The sequence below is a fragment of the Nannospalax galili genome, unplaced genomic scaffold (assembly GCF_000622305.1).
Source record: "Nannospalax galili isolate Female #2095 unplaced genomic scaffold, S.galili_v1.0 scaffold18, whole genome shotgun sequence".
Lineage (NCBI taxonomy): Eukaryota > Metazoa > Chordata > Mammalia > Rodentia > Spalacidae > Nannospalax > Nannospalax galili.
The window spans coordinates 2,743,817-2,763,306 of NW_008346548.1; the positions used below are offsets into that span (position 1 = coordinate 2,743,817).

The following is a 19,490-nucleotide window of genomic DNA, read 5'->3' on the forward strand; positions in this document are numbered from 1 at the left end:
ATGAAACTGTGTATTTTAATAATGAAATGGAGATCTTTTTTAAAGGTTAAAACCTCATTTAATTTTATGTCTTATAGGGTTTATACTGAGCACAATATTGTATATCTGTAATAACTCAACTATAAACCTAAAAATGTACAGCCAATTTTGTAAGAGATACATCCTAGCTCAGAAAATTGTTATTGAATATGTCAGTGCTGATGTAATGAAATACTTCTTCTAAGTATGTGGTTATTAAATAAATAATTTAAAAAAAGTATTCGTAACCTTGAAATGCAAGCAATCTTCATGATCTACATGCCAATCCTTCTTTCTTTTGGTAGCCTACCGTTCCTACTCCGTTGGTTGATTCTTTCTTCTGTATTCCCATCATTATTAGTAATCTTAGCAATTACACATAAATGACATCCATTAAATGAAATAATCGTAGTGCCTTTTTAAACATCTTTGTTGTACATGGGGTTGATTACAGTAGACTCTCCATTCTCACTTCATTTTGAACACTCTAAAATGTCAAAGCAGATATATGTTTTGAAGGCCTCTAGCCAATAAGATGGCAAATTGATCCTGGGAGATGATCAAAAGAAGGGTGTGTAAGACATAAGGGATTTCTGAATTGTGTAGTTCCTGGCTAATGAATGTCAGTTTATCAAATATGTCCAAGACTGAGTTAAAGATTGGTAAAACACATCTGATCTCAAAGTAGTCTCTCCTCCCACAGGAAATCAAAGGCTCCTGGGCTTAAGCAGAATATGATCTACAGTTAAACTTTAGTAGTTTTACAAATAAAAAACTGAATTATGAGTGTCATCCAGGATTGGGCCTCTGGGCCTAACTGTACAGATGAGAGAATGGAACAAAATGTAGATACTGCCGTTTTGAAGTGACAATTGATAATGCCAGAGAGATGGTGCATCATAAAGAATGAAGCAATAGAAATAGCAGTAGAGTGTAATGATTAATGACATTTCAGTGTTCTCAATAGATGTCATGCCTCAGAAAACATTTTATTGTAAATCATCAAAAAGGAAGCAAACAGACACACACATACACACATCAGATGTCATAAAAGTTTACAATATATGTCTTGATCTTTTAAAAGTATTCAATCTACATAGCAACCTGTTTTGAAACTTTGTGAATGTGGGATCTGTGATTATTGTTTGGGGATATAGAGGAAGGATTAAGTATTTATCTTACTTACATAAGTATTCTTAACATAGAGATGAACATAATGCTGCAATAGACCAGGTCTGCACCTACAATAAAATTCATTTACACCAAAGTAAACTGTAAATTAAGCTCATAGATAATGTTAAGTAGTCAACAAGACTTTTACTGAAAAGTTTGTCTACTGTTCTGAAGCATGCATGATGCTATCACATTATTCTTAGTTCCCCACTATGATAACATGATGGTATACAAGAATACCTAATACAAAAGGCTGGAGAGATGACTCCGTGGTTAAGCACACTGACTACTTTTGCAGAGGACCCATGGGGACCCAAGGGGTTTGAATCCCAGCACCCCATAGCAGCTAACAATGGTCTTTAACTCCAGTTCCAGGGGATCCAATGCCCTCATCTAAGCACTGCAGGCACGGCACAACACGGGTTCACTTACATACATGAAGGCAATACACTCATACACATAAAATAAAAACTAAATAAAATAAAAAAGAATACCTAATACTATGCAGTTACTAAACATTTTGCACATATTAATTCATTAATCTCCTTAAGATGCTAGGAGATAGGTGTCATTAGTACATCCAATTTATGGATAAGAGAGTAGCCTGTGTTAGAATCCTAACTTTCTTACTTTCTACCTATCTTATTTCCCTTTAAACTTAACCTACAGTATATTTTCTTCAACAGCATTTGCCAGTGTATTATGAGAATGTCCGCATGTACTAAGTCAGGACCAGTGTGATGGCACAGCAGGTGAAGACACTTGCTACTAAGCCTGATCCCTGAGACTGACATGTGGAGAGAACCAACCCCTCCACGTTGTCCTGTGACCTCCTCATGCGCGCGCACACACACAGTAAATGCAAAAATTATTTGTTCAGAATAAGCTTGCCTGACTGCACACTGTCTTTCTGTCTTACCTCTGTGTATGACTACTACTCCTAAACAGGCTTGATTAGTAAAGAATAAGCACATACAACAAAAGGATCCTCTTACTTTTGAATTGGTAAAATTCATTTGTTATTATTACTTGTTTGTATGATATATGTGTGCCCATGCAAGAATACCAGGTTGCACATGTGGTGATCAGAGGACAACTTCTGAGCATTGGATCTCACTCTCCTTTCTACCACAGGTTATGGAGATTGAACTCAGGCTATCAGACTTGCTTGGCAAGGGCTTTTACATGCTGAGCAATCTTTCTGGCCCAAGGGAAATACTCAGTGAAAATTACATAAGTGCTATGGTCCTTTGCTAGAGGAACTAAATGACTGTGATCCAATTAGTTTTTCCTATCATTTTATCCCTGATCTTATTGGGATATTTTTCCCTTTATACATATCATTACAGGGTGTCTCACCCTTGTCACTGTTGACATTTGTTATTAAGTACATCTTTGCTGTGACAGTTATCCTTTCATTTTGCACCTTCTTCCTATTCAACACTATTAATATTCCCGTGGTGGGGACTGCTGAAAATGCCTTAGGTATTGTCAAATGTCCCTGCTGGAAAATCACTATACTATAGTATTATGTTAATCAATGAAGAAAGGACATGGTGATCTTACAGGCTGTAGGGAGATGGAGCTGTCATGACCTGTCCTTCTCAAGGACAATTGCAGCTCCCACAACAGAGCTCTTGACCCTAAAATCTACTTACTCATGTGTTTCTGGTCCAAGAATAAAATTAGCTATTGAATCATGTTTTTAACAGTTCCAAAAAGGATATTAAATCCATTCCTTGAAATGATGCTTCACTTAATCAAAAGGTGGTAAAAGATAGTTTCACATATTGCTATTGGTTTTTACTTATTAAACAGTCATCTCTAGTTGATTCACTCTTTTTAAAAAAAGAAACAGAGACTTGTATGAATTTACTCTTTAATCTTGAACTGGAATCACACCCCTGGTTTACCCAAGCCTCTAACTTAAAGACAGCATATCACGGGCTTCAGTTCTCATAATGATGTGAGCCAGCCTCATTATAAATCTTGTGTTGGATAGTTTTAGTGTCAACTTGACACATCTGGGTTGAGGGAGCTTCAGTTGGGGAATTGCCTCCATTGGACTGGCCTATGACCATGTCTGTGAGGCATCTGCTTGATTATTGAGTGATGTGGGAGGGCCTAGCCAACTGTGGGTGGTGCCACCCATGGGCAGGTGGTCCTGTGTTGTATAAGAAAGGCTGAGCATGGGCCAGGGGAGCAAGCCAGTAAGCAGCATTCTTCCATAGTCTGTGCTTCAGCTCCTGCCTCCAGGTTCCTGTCCAAAGTTCCTACCTTGGGCTCCCTGATGAACTGTGACCAGGGAGATGTAAGCTGAATAACACCACCCCCCTCCCACAAAAAGAAACAAAGTAATCAATTAATTTAAAACTTTCTAATGTATGTGCTTGCAGACAAGGTTCTGAAGCAAGCATTCCATTTACCTTCCTCATAGAATGTGCAGCAGGAGGATTCTGGGGGATCATATAGAATGATTTAGTCAGTTTAATGGCAAGACACATGGAAAGGAAAGGTTGCTTCTGAGTCTCTTCTGCTTGAAGAGGGAGCAAAAGCAATATCTATCTGACTTGGAGCAGATGCTAGCTTAGCACAATGTGATAAAAACGGCACTTCCTGGGCATGAAAGTAGAGTCTCAGTGTGAAGTGTTATCTAACAAAACTTACCAGGAATACCACTACACTAGCTTGCTACTATGAGAAGCAGACCTGCCAGCTGCACCTGGCCTGTTGTGTATAAAAGGCCCTATGTGATTGGAGGGATGATGAAAACCATCCATTCTTAATGTGCTTCTGCTTATGCATGCAAAGTTCCTCTGCTCTTCCTACCTGAGCCCTCTTTACCAAGTTAAGGGAGCGGTTACCTTATTTCCCTTTTAATGGAGGTATTAGCTGGAAAGAATGTGCAGGTAGATGGACAGACAGAATGCACTCAGGGAGAATGAATGTTCAGGGCTGATTATCTGCCAGTGTGTTGTATGCTGAAAGAAATGCTGCTTTGCTTTCTAGATGGAGAGCAATGGGAATAATAGTATGTAAATTGATATATAGAGATTTCTGAAAGCTCAGCATTCTTTCCCCTTGCCCAAAGATTTCACCTCGCCTTATTAACTATTCTAACAACCCAGCCTCTTTTTTTTTGTTTGTGTAATTCTTGTTTCCTCCCATTTAGCACATAGAAAAAAGCATTAGTAACACTCTTGATTTTAAATGAACCTTATTAATATTCGTCTCTGCAAGGGACTCTGGGATAATTTTGATAAATGTGGCCATGAAGCTGATCTGACAGAGCTGAGTGTGATGTTTGCGTGTTCGTGGAGAACTACTTCATGCACAAAAGGGGGACATACTCAAATGGGTAGTCTGGCAGGTCTATATTTCTAAGCTAGTTAGCAGCCCAAAATATAAATTGTTTTTAAAAAGAACATGAATGCAAAACTAAATAAGCAAGGCATCATTTTGAAGAAAAACTAAATCCCACTGGTTTGAGATTGGAAGTTTATTCACATATGGCAGTGGTCAGCTGCCATAGCCCCAGTTGGCTAGAACTAAAGGGCTGCCCAGGAGGGTAATGGTAACAAATCTGTTCATGTAGGAAGGGGCTGAGTAGCTTCACAGAGATGCCTCTTTTTCTCCCTGTGTATCCTGTCTCCCCCTAGCAGTGGAAGGTGCCCCAGAAAGATATATGCCTTACAGTGGTGATTAAATTTCTAAAATGAAAAGAAGAAGAAAAAAAGGCTACCATGTCTAAAAAGGCTTTATACTAAATGTCTGAAGTTCCTGAAAATAGGATCATTTCATACACATGGGTTGCCTGAGGTAGGCCTCATGAAGGGAGTTAGATCTAAAATGGAATACATAAATAAGCAGCGAGATGTTGAAGGATTATGAACAGCATAAAGACGGTTATTCTGAATGTTCAAAAGCATCTTCTACCCTAAGCAAGATAAGATTTCGAATATAGCACACAAACTAAAAGAGAAACAGAGTAACTTTTTACAACTGCCTATAATTATCGTTCTTTATTCTCTGTAGTATTCTCTTATTAATTTTTATTATGAGTGTTGAGTCTGTTTGGAGAACAAGTATTCATTTCCTTAATGTAAAGCTACACAGAAGACCCAATGGGTGTCTTTGAAGAGGACACGGCAAGAACAAGAGGAGGTTCTGTGGGCTAGAGGGTAATGTCTGGAGGTTGTCACCATATTTTGAGAAGAAATGGAATCCTTGGGAAAAGATAATGTTACAGTTAAAAAAGAAATTGTAAGTCCACGTGTGGTGTTACATGCCTTTAATCCCAACACTTGGGAGGCAGAAGGAGGTGGATCTTTCTGAGATCAAGGCAAGCCTGGTCTACATAACCAGGCCAGCTGGGGCTAGAGGGAGACCCTGTGTCAAACACGGACAGTAACAACAAAAACCAAAACCAAATCCAAAAAGTGTGCAACCACAGAAAGTTCAGAAAGACTTTCGTTGGATGGGGGTGGTAAGTATACCTTATGCAAAATGGAAGACTCCAGCATAAATTGGATGTTACTGTAGTGCTTCTCAGAAGTAGAATGGGAAGGGTGGTATTTATTCAGTTATCATTTAACGAGCAGGTGTTATGCAAAAGGACGTGAGTTTAGAATACTTTATTTAATTTCCCTTGTGATATTTATATTAGTATATCCACTTTATACATAAAAACTAGAGATTAAGAAAAGATTATTTTGAAGGTAAATAGCATCTTTCCTAAGTCAAAAAGTCAAGTTCTAATTTAGGGCTTGTCATGGGTGCCACAGTCTCCAGGGTGTATGTTCAAGTCTTGGACAAACCTCAGAACAACTGTTTACTCCACCTGCTCAGATCATCTTTGATTTGGCCTTTGTTCCAGAAGATGAGAGACAGAAATCAGAAGCCCCTTTACATGAGATACAGTAGGTATGCTGGCTAGTGAATTCATTTCCCAGCCCTGCAACTGTCTATCTTCTGCTGAAATGTTGTCTGAGGCATCTCAGTTAACACAATAGTGCTTAAGAATTTAAAACATGTATGCAAAATGCATTTTTGAAGGTAACGTGACTTTTATTCTGGGCTCCATTGCCTTTGGGGTGAGGCAGCACTCATGTTTCTAATTAGATTTCTGGGCATGTAACCTGGTAGAGGCATCTTCATCTGGTGGTCCAATCATAACTGATTAAGCATTGAGGTAGACTGTCCTGAAGTAGAAGATATGGAATTGGGAGGCTTAGCTTGTGCTACTTCACCTTCGGAAGAAAGGAAATGGGAAAATGTACAGCCACACAGCTTACAGAGTAATTGTTGCTCTACAGAACTCTGTTCTAATTGTTTTGGACACCACAGCTAATTTTCACTCAGACATCTGTTAGCACACATTAGTGGGTGTCGTTAGGTAGGGAAGCACTGATTACATGGGGAGCAAGCTCAAAGGCCCTGCTTTTAGAGGCTGGAGCAGACGGAAGAATGACAACAAATAGAGGCTGCCGGCTTCTGCGCGGGGGGGGGGGGGGGGGGGGGCAACACTGGAAAGAAACGATAATGGCCAGGGAGCCACTGCAGTTGTGTGCGGCAGTCTGATCCTTTCATGCATTTATCCCAATGATGCTGCTGGAGATCCTAGAGGAAAACGAGGATGCTCCAGTAGCCACAGAGCCAAGACACACATGAAATAAAGGGAAACAGCAATGTCCTCTTTTCTCCTTTTCCCATATTTCATTGCTTGCTATTTGTTGGCAGCATGGATTAGTGATTCTAAGGGGCTCACTCACACACAAGTCAGACAATTGATCAAATGGCTGGTTAGGTCAGAGTTGCTCAAATCATCTCCCATTGCAAATGGCTGAGAAATAACTCTGATTTTATTTATTCTCCCTTATGCAGCCATGCTCAGATATTTAACTGACGCTGAAATGCAGCTCTTCTCCTTTGGGACATGTTTTTCAGTTGAGCAAGTCAGAAATATCATCTGATGCCCTCAAGGAAATTCACCACGAGCTGGTCTGTACTGATGACTACACGCCCAACGAATACATTGAGAAGATTATGATCCTTTCTCAGAAGCTGTAAAATGTTATGCATTGCAAATGAGTTGGAGGAAGAAATGGCTATGTAACGTAAGCCCTGAACAGAAAAATCCTGCATCTAGGAAAATATTTCTATAGGTGAAACAGATTCTAGTTTCTCTCATGGCTTTAAAAAAAATAAGCTTCTAGTTCTAACACTTCCCTTTGAAAATGTTACATACCCTAATTTCCAAATCCTGTCATTCTGATCGCAACTGACTAGAATCTTCTGGATGATCTCCAATTTCTCCGTATCCCTTCTAGTTGAAACTGACCATGTTATGTCCTGAACACCCCAAGCACTTTGGTCCCCGTGTGACTCTTCCTTTTGTTCTTCCTGGCTTTCCACAGAGATCATCTTCATCCCATTGTCCTATAAAGCCGACTCCATGTTCTCTCTTTACTGGAATGCTTCATATTCCAGGGAAACAGTTTCTCTCTCTCTCTCTCTCTCTCTCTCTCTCCCTCCCCCCCTCTGTGTTTTGCTTTGTCCACATTTCCATAGTTGTTACTGAATGTTATAAATTTTTATTTACATTTTTGTTCTTCTGTTCTCCTTTCTGTCCCTTTGGATACATGCAGCCTGAATTATTACAGGGATGAATTTTTAGGTATCTTTGTATTTCCAAAATCTGACACAGTACCTAGCATATGGAAATCTCTTAATAAATGTCTGCAGAAGGCATAAATATTTTTGTCATAGAATACAAGTATCCTGATAGGCAATGATGGAGTGACTCCTTGTTGGATAACAGGATCAATGGTGGTACTTCTTGATTATCAGACTTCTTTCAACCATTTGCTACATATGGCAAATGCATCTTGAAATTTTTGTCACTTGTGTGCTCATTCTTTACATAATGTGGCAAAGAATCATCAAACACCATGTCCTGGGATGTGCCAGTCTTCTAAGGAAGGGATATTTTGTGTAACACTGTTGTGAGGGGTAAGTTATTGTGAGTCATATCAGAGACCTTGAAAACGGATGAATGAAAGTAGTATTGCAGTGGGTAATGCTTAAAGTATCACCAAAAGCACATGCCTGAGCAGTGGGATTTAAATTTAGATTATGAGTTAGGACAATGAGAAGAAATATAAAACAAAGAGAACCTTGTAACTTAAATGGTGAGTAAACAGATTGAATGTGTTTATGAGCTATTTTTGTATAAACTTCACTATGTTAATGAAAAGAGAGAAAAGAGTCAAATCACTTAGCTAGCTCCAATTATATGTTAAAATGTGTTGTCTTTCATATTATTTTCAAAAAGCATTGTCTGTCATCTTTCCATTTTAAATTAGTAACTGGGGTTTAGTGAGACTTAAGTCATCCGGGCCCCCAGAACAAGCAATGCGACATCAGAATGAAACCTGCATTCTGGTTTCAAGGCCACACCCCTACATGCTATGCAGTAAATTTATGTTCCTTTATCCCTTGTAAGGTGAAGCAACATATGATGTAGAGAAGATATGGAAATTAAGATTAAGTAAGCTAATGCATTTCCAGGGAAGAAGATGTGACCGGTTGTGCAGGAGTCAGTTAAGGGAGAGCTCTACTGTGACTATTTTATTATGGGGGCTGATGTAGAAATTCAGCTGAGCAAAGAGCCCTTTCCTGTTCACTCCAGGACAATGATTAGCAGACAGTAGGTACACTGTCTTTTATAGAAGACAGAAATGCCCTAGTGGAGATTGAAGCCGGGGTGTCCGTCTGTCCTAGCCTTAATGGGACTGACTAGGCTTCAGTATCTCTGCTTTCTGTCAAAGAATCAGAAGGCATTAGTGTTAGTAATCTGGAGCAGTTTTTGGCTACATAAATGGCTGTCAGTAGAATTTATGGACAGTGAAGCCTGATTCAAGGCCCGCCCACAGCAAAAGTAGAGAGCGGGCAGTTCATCTTCAGCAGCTCTGATATTCTTAAGTGTTCCTTTCTTCTCAGTAACCATTATTTGGGAAGGAAAGTATCTGAAACCTCCCCAAAATTTATAGGAGTTGTTGAGTAGGATTTGCCACCTGTGTTTGAAACCTTCACCCAACAAAATATATTTTCCTTTTAAACTGTCTTAAACCTTGAGGCAGTTGGGTTGTTGTAGTGGAGGTTACAACTAGGCTGGTTACTTAGATAATAGGTCAATCACCACTGATGATCACTCAAAGTTGCTATTTTGATTTTAAGTTTGTTGAGTAGATCAAAGAGGTCTCTAGTTGCCTCATACATGCCCCAACTCATATAGTCCTGGATCAATTAACCATGTTTGTTCTGAAATGAAATACTTTGGGTATATAAAATATACTTTTTTAAAAGTCCATCAGCATCAGTCTTCCAAAAACAGTTTCTAGTATTTTAACTAATTTCTGTTGCACATGTATTTTCACTGACTTCTGAATGAGACATGGCAATGTTTAGTTTTGGACTATATGTTTCCTTTGTTTTTACTGAAAAATAGTTAAACGTCTTGCTCACTTAATTTAACAGGGAAAAAGATGAAAAGAAGACCTATCTCTTTAAGGAAACTGAGAGGCTCAGTGAAGCCCAAAGGCATTTATTTATTATTTATTTATATTTATTATTTATTTATTTACTGAATATCTTCTATCTAGCACTGAATCTATAATCAGATGCCCTTCTGCTGAGCCCTGGAAAGTGGCCCATATGATTTCTATCAGTGTCATCCTTAGTATTTCTGGCTCTAGGTTTCAGTCAGTCACTGAGGAGCACTGCTGGAGGATCAGAAGTGGGTGGAGTCTGAGCTGCAGGCTTTCATTTCTGTATTCACACTCCACAGCATCTCTATGGCCTGGCTGTGGTCTTCTACAAGTCCCAGCTGTTGCAAGAGACTGCCTAGACACTGCTTTCTTCTGCTCCACCTGCTAGTAATTGCTTCCTCACCTAATCCACTTCAAACCTAGAGGTATTAACAGCTTCTTCATATTATTCGCCCCAGGACATGCCACTGTCCCCTGTGATTTCTTTACCCACTGCTTCCTGTCCAAATGTTTATTTTTTTTTCCTATTAAATTCCCTTGAAATTATCCGATTTAAGCTTGCCATCTGTTTCCTACAGGAACTCTGACTGATAAAAGCCCTATAGCTCAGATTTACCTTTATTCTGAAGGCTAAATATGATTCTTGAGGAAGTTAGAAAAAATGTGACACTGAGTCCGAGGGTCTAAAATGAATGGTTTAGTCTAGAAAATCGCCAGGAAACTGCCTGGGCTTCCCATGCCAAAGACGGGCTGTTATGATATGGCTCACATTCCCCCACTAAACAAGCTTTCCAGCCAAGGTTTTAATAGCAAAATAAAAGGTTTGGAGTCAGCTTTCCTCTCCCCAGGCCAAGGGCATATTTCCCAGTTACTTTTAAATGGCTTCTTTTTCAAAGGCTCCAAAATATGAGTTGCTGTGAAATGCTGTCTTCTTTCCAATAATCATAAAATTCATTTGTATCAGCAGTGTGATCAATGACATCTTATGAAAGATAAATTATTTCATAGTGCCATAGAGTGGGGCTCACTAATATCCCACATTCCAACAGGACACTTAGCAACAACTCTAGAAACCAGGAAAGTGTTAAAAAATTAAAACCAGCAAAAACTAACTGAAATGGTATTATCATGGAGGTTTCTTCCATGCCTGCCTCCAATAGCCAACTCATGACGGTAGCAGTAAGGGGCATATTCAGGAGCCTCATTTGCCTCTCCAGAGTTACTAGAATCTGTAGTTAACAAAGAAAAACTTGAAAATGAATAAAGAAATCGAAGTACTAGGGTACCTGGCACAGCCGAGGGTTGTGAATCACCAAGGCCAGCCAAGGAATGGCAAGGTGAATGACAGTGACCGCCCTTGTCAGGTTTTAGCTTCCCTGTACGTTTGGCAAGCAAAACAGGGGTTTAAAATAGCTCTCCTGGAGGTTCCATGTGACTTGTCACTGGACCCAGACAGCACAAAGGGGTTGATTAGCGAGGTAAAAAAAGAGGATCTTCTCCCGAGATGACTTCTAAAAAGCTGCTTCTTACAGCATAAATCTCCCTCTGAAAATGCAGAATTGCTGGGAGAAGCAGTAGCATTCTCCCTTCAAATAGTTGAGATTTGCTCTGAAATCCTTTCTACATGTTTTAAATCTTATTTTGAGTAGCTCACCTCCAAGTTCCAATAATGTTTATTTGGGGATGATATATGGAGGTGTCCTAGTTTGTTCTTCATTGCTGTGACAAAATACTCGACCAACACCACTTGGGGAGGAAAGGGTTTATTCAGCTTACATCTCCCAGGTTGCAGTTCATCATGGAGCCCAAGGTAGGAACTCAGGGCAGGAACCTGGATGCAGGAGCTAGAGCACAGGCCGTGGAGGAACGCTGCTTACTGGCTTGCTCCCCTGGCCCCTACTCAGCCTGCTTTCTTATACAACACAGGCCCACCTGCTCAGGGATGGCACCACCCACAGTGGGCTGGGCCTCCCACATCATTCATCAAGAAGATGCCCCTCAGACAGGCCAGTCCAATGAAGGCAATTCCCCCACTGAGGCGCCCTCAACCCAGGTGTGTCAAGTTGACACTAAAGCTATCCAGCACAGGAGGTAAGCATTCAAGGCCAATCAGTTCTCAAAATCATTATCAGAGTCTTCCTACCCACTGGTATCAGGCACAGACTCTTTCCCCCTCTTCATAGAAAGTAGAAAACTTTGAGTAATAGCTTCTTGACCAGCCCTGGCCATCCTCACAGTCATGGGAATGTCACTTCCAGTCTAGGTTGGCCATACAGGCGATACAGCCCTGTTCATGTTTAGAGAGCCAGCTGTGTGGTACCGGCAGGTCCTGGCTGGTGAAATGATGCAGCAGCCACTGGGGAGAGGGGAATTCAGTTTTACTTTCCTATGGAGGTGAATTGTCCCTCAGGGCATATAGGCAGAACAGCTATCAAATCACCACTGACTTCTTTGTACCTGGTGCGATTCTTTAAATACTGAATACGTTAAGATGTGACCTGACATAGAATACAATAGGATTTGAAAGAAGACAGGTGATCAGTGGGGACAGGAGGCCTGAGATAAGGAATTACATCTCTGTGCAGGTTACAGATACGCTCTTCAGCGCTGTGCAGAGCAGGGCAACAGCGAGTGTGTTGACAGTGTGTGATCAAAGGCAAAATTCTCCATGCTTACGGTCAAATTAGGAGTAGAGAAAGAAGGGTAAGGACAGACGAGGGGGGAAGATGAGAGAGAAGCAGGAGAAGCAGAAAAGAGCAAGAAAATGGGTGGGAAGACAAAACTCAGTGGAAAATATAAAGAAAGAATCAGGAGAAACAATCCTTGTGGTTTTTTTTTTTTTTTTTTTTTTTTTCACCCACTTCCCAGACAGCACCCTCCCATAGCCTCCCTTCCCCCACTAGAGCTCTTATACTCTGACATCCCTGCTACTGTCTGCTGTGTTGTCGGCACGCCCAGCCATTTCCCACTACTTGCCCTTCTGGTGAATCTAGTCAGCCTATCCAGAGGTCTTTGTTTTAGGAGGGTTAGCTGTTCCTCATCTAGGAGTAATCAGTTGTCAATATTCCTTTAGATAAGACTGGGGTCTGCTGTTCATCTTCCCAGTTCTACACTGGGTTACTATCTGGGAATCCCTTTAGCCACCCTGGAGGTAGGACCATAGGAGAAGGGTGTTAGTAAGGGAGAAAGGGGGGAAATGGGGGCACCTTAAGTGGGAAAACCATGATGGAAGGGCGAGACTATGAGAGAGATAAACAATGCCTAGCTAGTTTTGAAAGCCAGAGGGAACCATATTACTCCTACAACCTACTGACAAATTATACATAGCAGATCAAGAAATATATGTCTAGGTAAGTGTTATCTGAGAACAACCAGTCTTTGCCCAAGATTTATCTACATGACACACAGTAATTAAAAATACCAGACTGGTGGAACTAACCTTCTTGGGTGTTTAACAGACATACTTTGAGGCCTATTATAATTTGGTCAGAGGGACATAAAGGACGCTTTTTGCTCTTTGCCCTCCTCGGTCGACTAGTTCCAGGGGACTATGAACATCTCTCAAAATGTCCTATAATGGTAGTGGGTCACCTGTCCTCTTGATCAAGGAGGCCAAGGAGACCCCACCAGATGGACTTGAACCAGTGTCCCATCTATAAAGAAGGAGGGTCAACACAGAGGAATCACTTCCTCCATGCTTCTAAGCGAAGCCAACTGTGGTCTAGCAGGAGCTTTGACTTATCTTCACATAGGTGGAACTGGCAAAAGGAGCCAGGGGCTCCTCTCAAGCCCATGTGACCCCCCAAGAAACAGATCCACAAACGACCTTAAGAGTAAAAATAAATTGGTTTATCTGGACCAACTGTATGGCCTTAAACACCCAAAGGAAGGTATAACCAAAAATTAAAGGGGCCAATAAAATTCCAAAAGAGTCCATATGCATAGCTAAAGCCTATGTAACAAGTAATCCTTTTGTTTTTACTTCTGTTTTTGTATCCCTCCATAGGCCCCCCCCCCACTGGATTTCATGCATTTTGTCATATATGTTAAGGCCTATTGAGTCAAGTTTGTCTACCCAGATGTCCCTTGCTGTGAGTTCATTCTCTGGAGCCTAGTCAGCCTATTTAGCATCACTCACTTAAGGAAGACAAACTCTCCCTCACCTCACCCAGCTGTGATCTGCTTCTAATAGTTCCTCAGCTAAGGATGTAGTCTCCTGCCCATTTCCCAAGTTCTATGCTGGATTTTTGTGTGATTGAGTTAGCATGGGTCTTATAGATGCTGTCACTGTTGCTGTAAGTTCATATGAGCAAGTTCCTGGAGGCCTGAAAGTTTCTGTTTCCTTATGCTCATGCACCAACCTTGGCTCTTACAGTCTTTCTGGCCCCTCCTCCACAATGGTCTCTGAGCCCTGGGTGGGTGAGGCTTAATATAGGAGTCTTATCTAGGGACAGGTACCCTCCAGTTTCTTATTCTCTACACTTTGGCCAGTTGTGGTCATCTATGTTAATCACTCTCTGCTGAATGAGGAAGCTTTGCTGGTGAGAGTTAAGAGATGCATTCATATTCTGTCTACCCCCTGTTCCACTATGTTCTATGAGCCTTAGGTGTAGAGGTTCTTATCCTACTACAGATACTTGTGCATCCATGTTTGTTGTTGCTCTTTGCACAATAGCTAAGAAATGGAAATAATCTAAATGTTCTTCAACTGATGAATGTATTATGAAAATGTGGTACATTTACACAATGGAGTTCTATCCAGCAGTAAAGAAAGCTGAAATCATGAAATTTTCAGGAAAATGAACTGGATGGAACTAGAAACTGTTAATACTAAGTGAAGTAACACAGACTAAAAAAGACCAGGTAATCAGGCAATATATGCTCTCTATCATTTGGGGATCTTAGCACTTATCAGATATATCAGATATAAAACTGCAGAAGTCAGAAAAATGGAAAGGAACCATGGAGGTAAAGGGAAAGGAAGAGACCAGAGAGGGGGTTTGTAGGAGACAGGTGTCACCAAAGGATAAAATGGGGGTATTTAACTGGGAAGGGAGGATGGAAGATTATACAAGGAACCATGGGAGTAAAGGGGAAGAAGGTGCTCAAAGGAGGGTGGGCAATAGGTCTTATCAAGGGGGAAATGGGGAAAATGGGAGTACCTTTCCTGGGGAGTCAGAAAGGTGGATTAGAAGGGGAAAGAGAGAGGATAGATAAATAATGCTTGGGTGGTAGGAAAAACCAGAGGGACATGTATTAATTCAAAAGTCTACTGAAAAAAAATACACATACAATATGGTACATGAGTGCATGTGTATAGCTGAAGGCTGTATAACAAGAACCACAGTGCCAGACAGTAAAAACTTCCCTTTAAATTATTGGTCAAATTAGTCCAAGAGACTCCAAAAATAACATAGGCTATTGCCACAGTCCTTGATTTTCTCTGAGAAATTAAAAGTAAGATCCTATTGCTGAAGACAGGAAATATTTTGGACATAGAACTTGGAGCAATGGAGCTGGAATTGACCTGGAAACCTCCCTGAAGACTAGCTCTCATAATTTTGCAAGCTATTAAAGGAGAAAATCAATCAATTCTCCAACCTCATGTTTAAAGCCAAATATCCACACTAATGACTAGCACAGTGAGGTATTTTGGTGCAGTAGTGGCATTTTTATCTTGGGGGTAATCAACAGCTACCTAATTGGACACAAAAGCCCCCTCAGTGAGAGGGAACTCATGTGTAGCACTGTAAATATAGCCAAATACACATGGCTGGAGAGGTCATAGATCCTTCGTCACATCCCTAGAGAAACATAATTTCTTAATGTATGGTAAATAAGGATCCTTATACTTATAGACAAGTATATTTGTCACCACTCATCAAAGAAACTTCTTTTTGCAACAGATGGATACTATTACAGAGTTCCATAACTAGTCAAACACAAAGAATAAACATCAGTGAGATGCCAAGCCCTAACTGACACATCTACATTGGAACCTCTATTCTACTCAACTTTTAGAAATATAGCATTTACAGATTATATATATATATATATATATAAAATCATATAGACCTGCAATATTCTGTATAAATGCACTATGAAGATTTCTTCCTCTCAAGATCTTGTGTAAAAATCTCCTGGCTGGTTTGATGCTACTAGGTAACATCAGACTCTGTCAGGTACACACTGTTCCATTGAGGCTAAGAAGTTAAAAGTTAAAGGATGATAGAGCAAAAAGTCAAGACATTCTTGCATTTAGTCTCCATTAAGGAGAAATTACTTACTAGCTGTGAGTTTCCAGTACTCAGGCTTAATTGCATAGGAAACTTCTTGGGGAAAGCATCTGTGCTCAAGCATTCTGGTAGCAAACAAGTCAGTGTAATGTTGTTCAAGGTGCTCATGTGCTCCCAAAACTATTTCACATCTCATTGCTTAGCTGGATGAAATTTGATTGTGCATGCTCTCTACTCACTTTAACCTAGTGTACAGAATCAACCCTTTCTGAAGCAAAACTCAGTTTTATTGACAGAAAACATAGTAGAATGCAGTAAGAAAAGACTGGGAATGAAATCAGGGCAAAGCCTCTCTATTTACAAGTCAGGCCAGCTCTGAGTTAGTGAAGAGGAAAGGAAGACATTCTCTCTTAAGTGCATGGCACTGGCAATCATCTGCTGCTAGCTGTCACCAATAGGAGAAATTCTCAATTCATGCGTGAAATACTGACCTCTACCTTGTACTTGAGAACTACATGTTCCAGTCCTAGAACTGAAAACTTGACTGCAAAGGTTAGCTTTAATTTAGTTAGATCATGGTAGTTGGCCTAGGCTCAAAGCAAGGTGGGAACAAATGCCCAATTTAATCATTATTTTATTCAGTATTCTTAGGATTCAGGGGAAGGGAACAACCTCAGTATAATGAAATGATTGGTTCCGTGGAATACAGACAAAAAGACTAAAACGTTTAAGGAAAAAGATGAGTTGTGGATCTGGCTAATATCGCCCCAAGGATATAACATTATATTTAATTTTAGGGATGAGTCAGGCAAATATAAATATTATATTGAACTGGTGAAAAGGGAATCTCAGGCTGAAGAAAACCTTGTGCAAATGTTCAAAGATGGCAAAACCATGATTTTTTCCAGAGATTATAGTAGCCCTGAGAGCAAATAGGTGGATGTATCTGCAGATGGAGAGTGTAAACAAATACAATGAGAGACATAGTTAGAGCCTAAAGTTGTAGGAATTCATAGAGAATATACTGGCAAGTTTTCTTTTCTCTTAGTTCTACCATTACAAGCTTTAATTTTGAATATTATATTATTTTTTTCCTGCTAGTGTAAGAAATCAACACAGACCTGTTGGCTTAAGGTAGCACAAAATACAATATCTTATGACCTCAGAGTTGAAGTTCAAAAAATTTTAGCTCATCTTGAGCTAAAATTGGCATGGCTGTGGTCATTCCTGGGACTCTAGGGTATGACCCATTCCTTCCCTCCTGTATCTGAGCCCCTGGTCACATGCGGCCTTCCAAGACAGCATCAAATCTCTTTCATACTGACATTGTTTCTTTTTCTAACACCTCTGTTTTTAGATACCTTTTTTTTTGCAAAAACTTTATTGAGAATTTCATACATGCTTATAAGGTGTTTTGATCAAATCCATGCCTATTCCCTCCCCTCCAACAGTACCCCTCTGAAGTGTTAACCCTAAAATCTTTTAAGAATTAGATACAAGCTCCCAAATACTTTTGACATTTTTGGCCTTTGGAACAGACTATGTTGCTAACAGGCCCAAGGACATTTTGACCTTTAGCCAAGAAACTTGCTACCTTTCTTTGAGTCATTTTACCCTAACTGCCTAGCCAATTCCTACCTCCTATTCATCATGCCATCCTCTGAAGGGGTTACCCAAATTGCCAATAGAGAATAGGGACACAGACCGCTCTGGCTTCTTCCATGCTGAACAGGGACACAGGGTGAGGCAACTGGAGTACCCCTTCAGTGGGTCTATCTGAAAGACTCCCAAATTGTGTAACTCTTGTCTCTACGGGGAAAAGAAAGTCCTTGAATCATGAATAGGAGATGTGAAGGAGAAGTAAAGCAAGAGTAATTAGCATCACAAGTTCTAGACAGGGAACTAGAAAAAAGTCAGAGCAGGGCAATTTTCAAATGCTCATGTAAGAGTCCATTGGATATTCTTGACAAGGGCTTCCAAAAGCATCCCTCTATTGGCTTCTTCCTCACTTTTTAATGACACTCATGATTGATTATTTTGGGTCTCGGGGATAATCCATGGCAATCTCTCCACAGTCTTATTAATTTAATCACAATGTGAAGAACATTTTCCCATGTAAGATTATATACTCCAACAGTCCTAGGATTCTGACATGAATATTTTCAGCATGGGGAGATTATTCTGGCTACCACAAACAGGTCAGAAGGTAGAGTAAAAAGGCAGAGAGAAGGGGAGGGGTGGACTCCAAATATGGGTTCCTAGGGCCCTTTCTTGGACCTTCTCCAGTGACACTTGCCATTCAAAGCCATCAGGGATGAAGACTTCAATTAGGAATTTACTAAAGCTCACCTACATACTTAAACCTTTTGTATTCTGTCTAATCAACACTAACTAAAGATTTCACAAGAATGCTAAATGTTACAAGAATTTACTGTCAAAGATAGCAAAATATAATGATATATGAAGATTCTACTTTGTATGCTAACCTAAAAATTAATAATAAAAAGGTTTAGAGTAAAAAGTACTTTTTGGAAATAATCAGATTAAACGTCTGAAAACTAGATAATTCTGCCCATGTTTGAAAAATCAGCAACATATAGTCTGACATTTATCCTCACATATATCACCATGTGATAATATTCTCATGATCTCATAACATTGGCATCCTTTGCCTCAGGTACTCCTTTCTTAGGCAGGATGCTTCAGAAGTTTATTATTATTATTATTATTATAATTATTATTAATTACCAGTCTCCATTTTATTTTCCATGCTTCTAGTGTATGGAAATACATTCTGAAGCCAGAATGTTGATTTTATAAGAATGTAGTGCAGCAATTCCTTATTGAAGCACAGTGAACATGACATTCTCACTTGGTATTCTCTGCTACTAGGGTACACTAATAAACACTATCACATCTCAGTTTTTCTTTGCATTATTCAGAGATTAGAAAGTATTCATGTTCAATATGCCAGGAGATGTGGTGGCATGAAAAGATATAGAAAATACTGTGAATTAAGCTCCAAACTGGGGAGGGCTACTGTCCATTCATTGAACATGTGCGATTGGTCAAGCAAGCTGGTACATGGGAGATCCAGGAATCATATGTGGCCTGAGGCTGGGTTGAGTGGGAGCTACTTGAAACAAGTGCAGTGAAGTGTGAGTTGTTATGGGAGAGGTTTATAAATTGAGTGTTCATTTAACCCTCTTGGATGGTGAGATGATCAGTTGAGGGCCAATTGAAAATGATGTCAGCAAGTTTCCTATAGAAGTGTCCCTCTTCAGATTCTGGGAGACACTGTGCCTCTACACAGCACATAAATGAAGGTGACAGTACAGGGTAGCAAGGTCAGCTCACAGGTAAGCATGTGGAGGAGAAAGGGCTTTTGGAGCTCATTGTGGGCTTTGTTCTCCAATTCTGGTTATCCAGGGGCTCTATTTCAGAAGGCCATACCCTTGATTCTTCAAATGTGTATGGATGAAGTAAAGAGTGATTGGAGAATCATGACAGTGAA

The 19,490-nt window shown here is 40.1% G+C and overlaps 1 protein-coding gene across 4 annotated transcripts in view; it reads right to left on the bottom strand.

The window, feature by feature from the left end:
* The window catches only part of Lsamp (limbic system associated membrane protein), a 688,907-nt gene that overhangs the window by 279,950 nt on the left and 389,467 nt on the right, over positions 1 to 19,490 (bottom strand). The window lies entirely within an intron of this gene.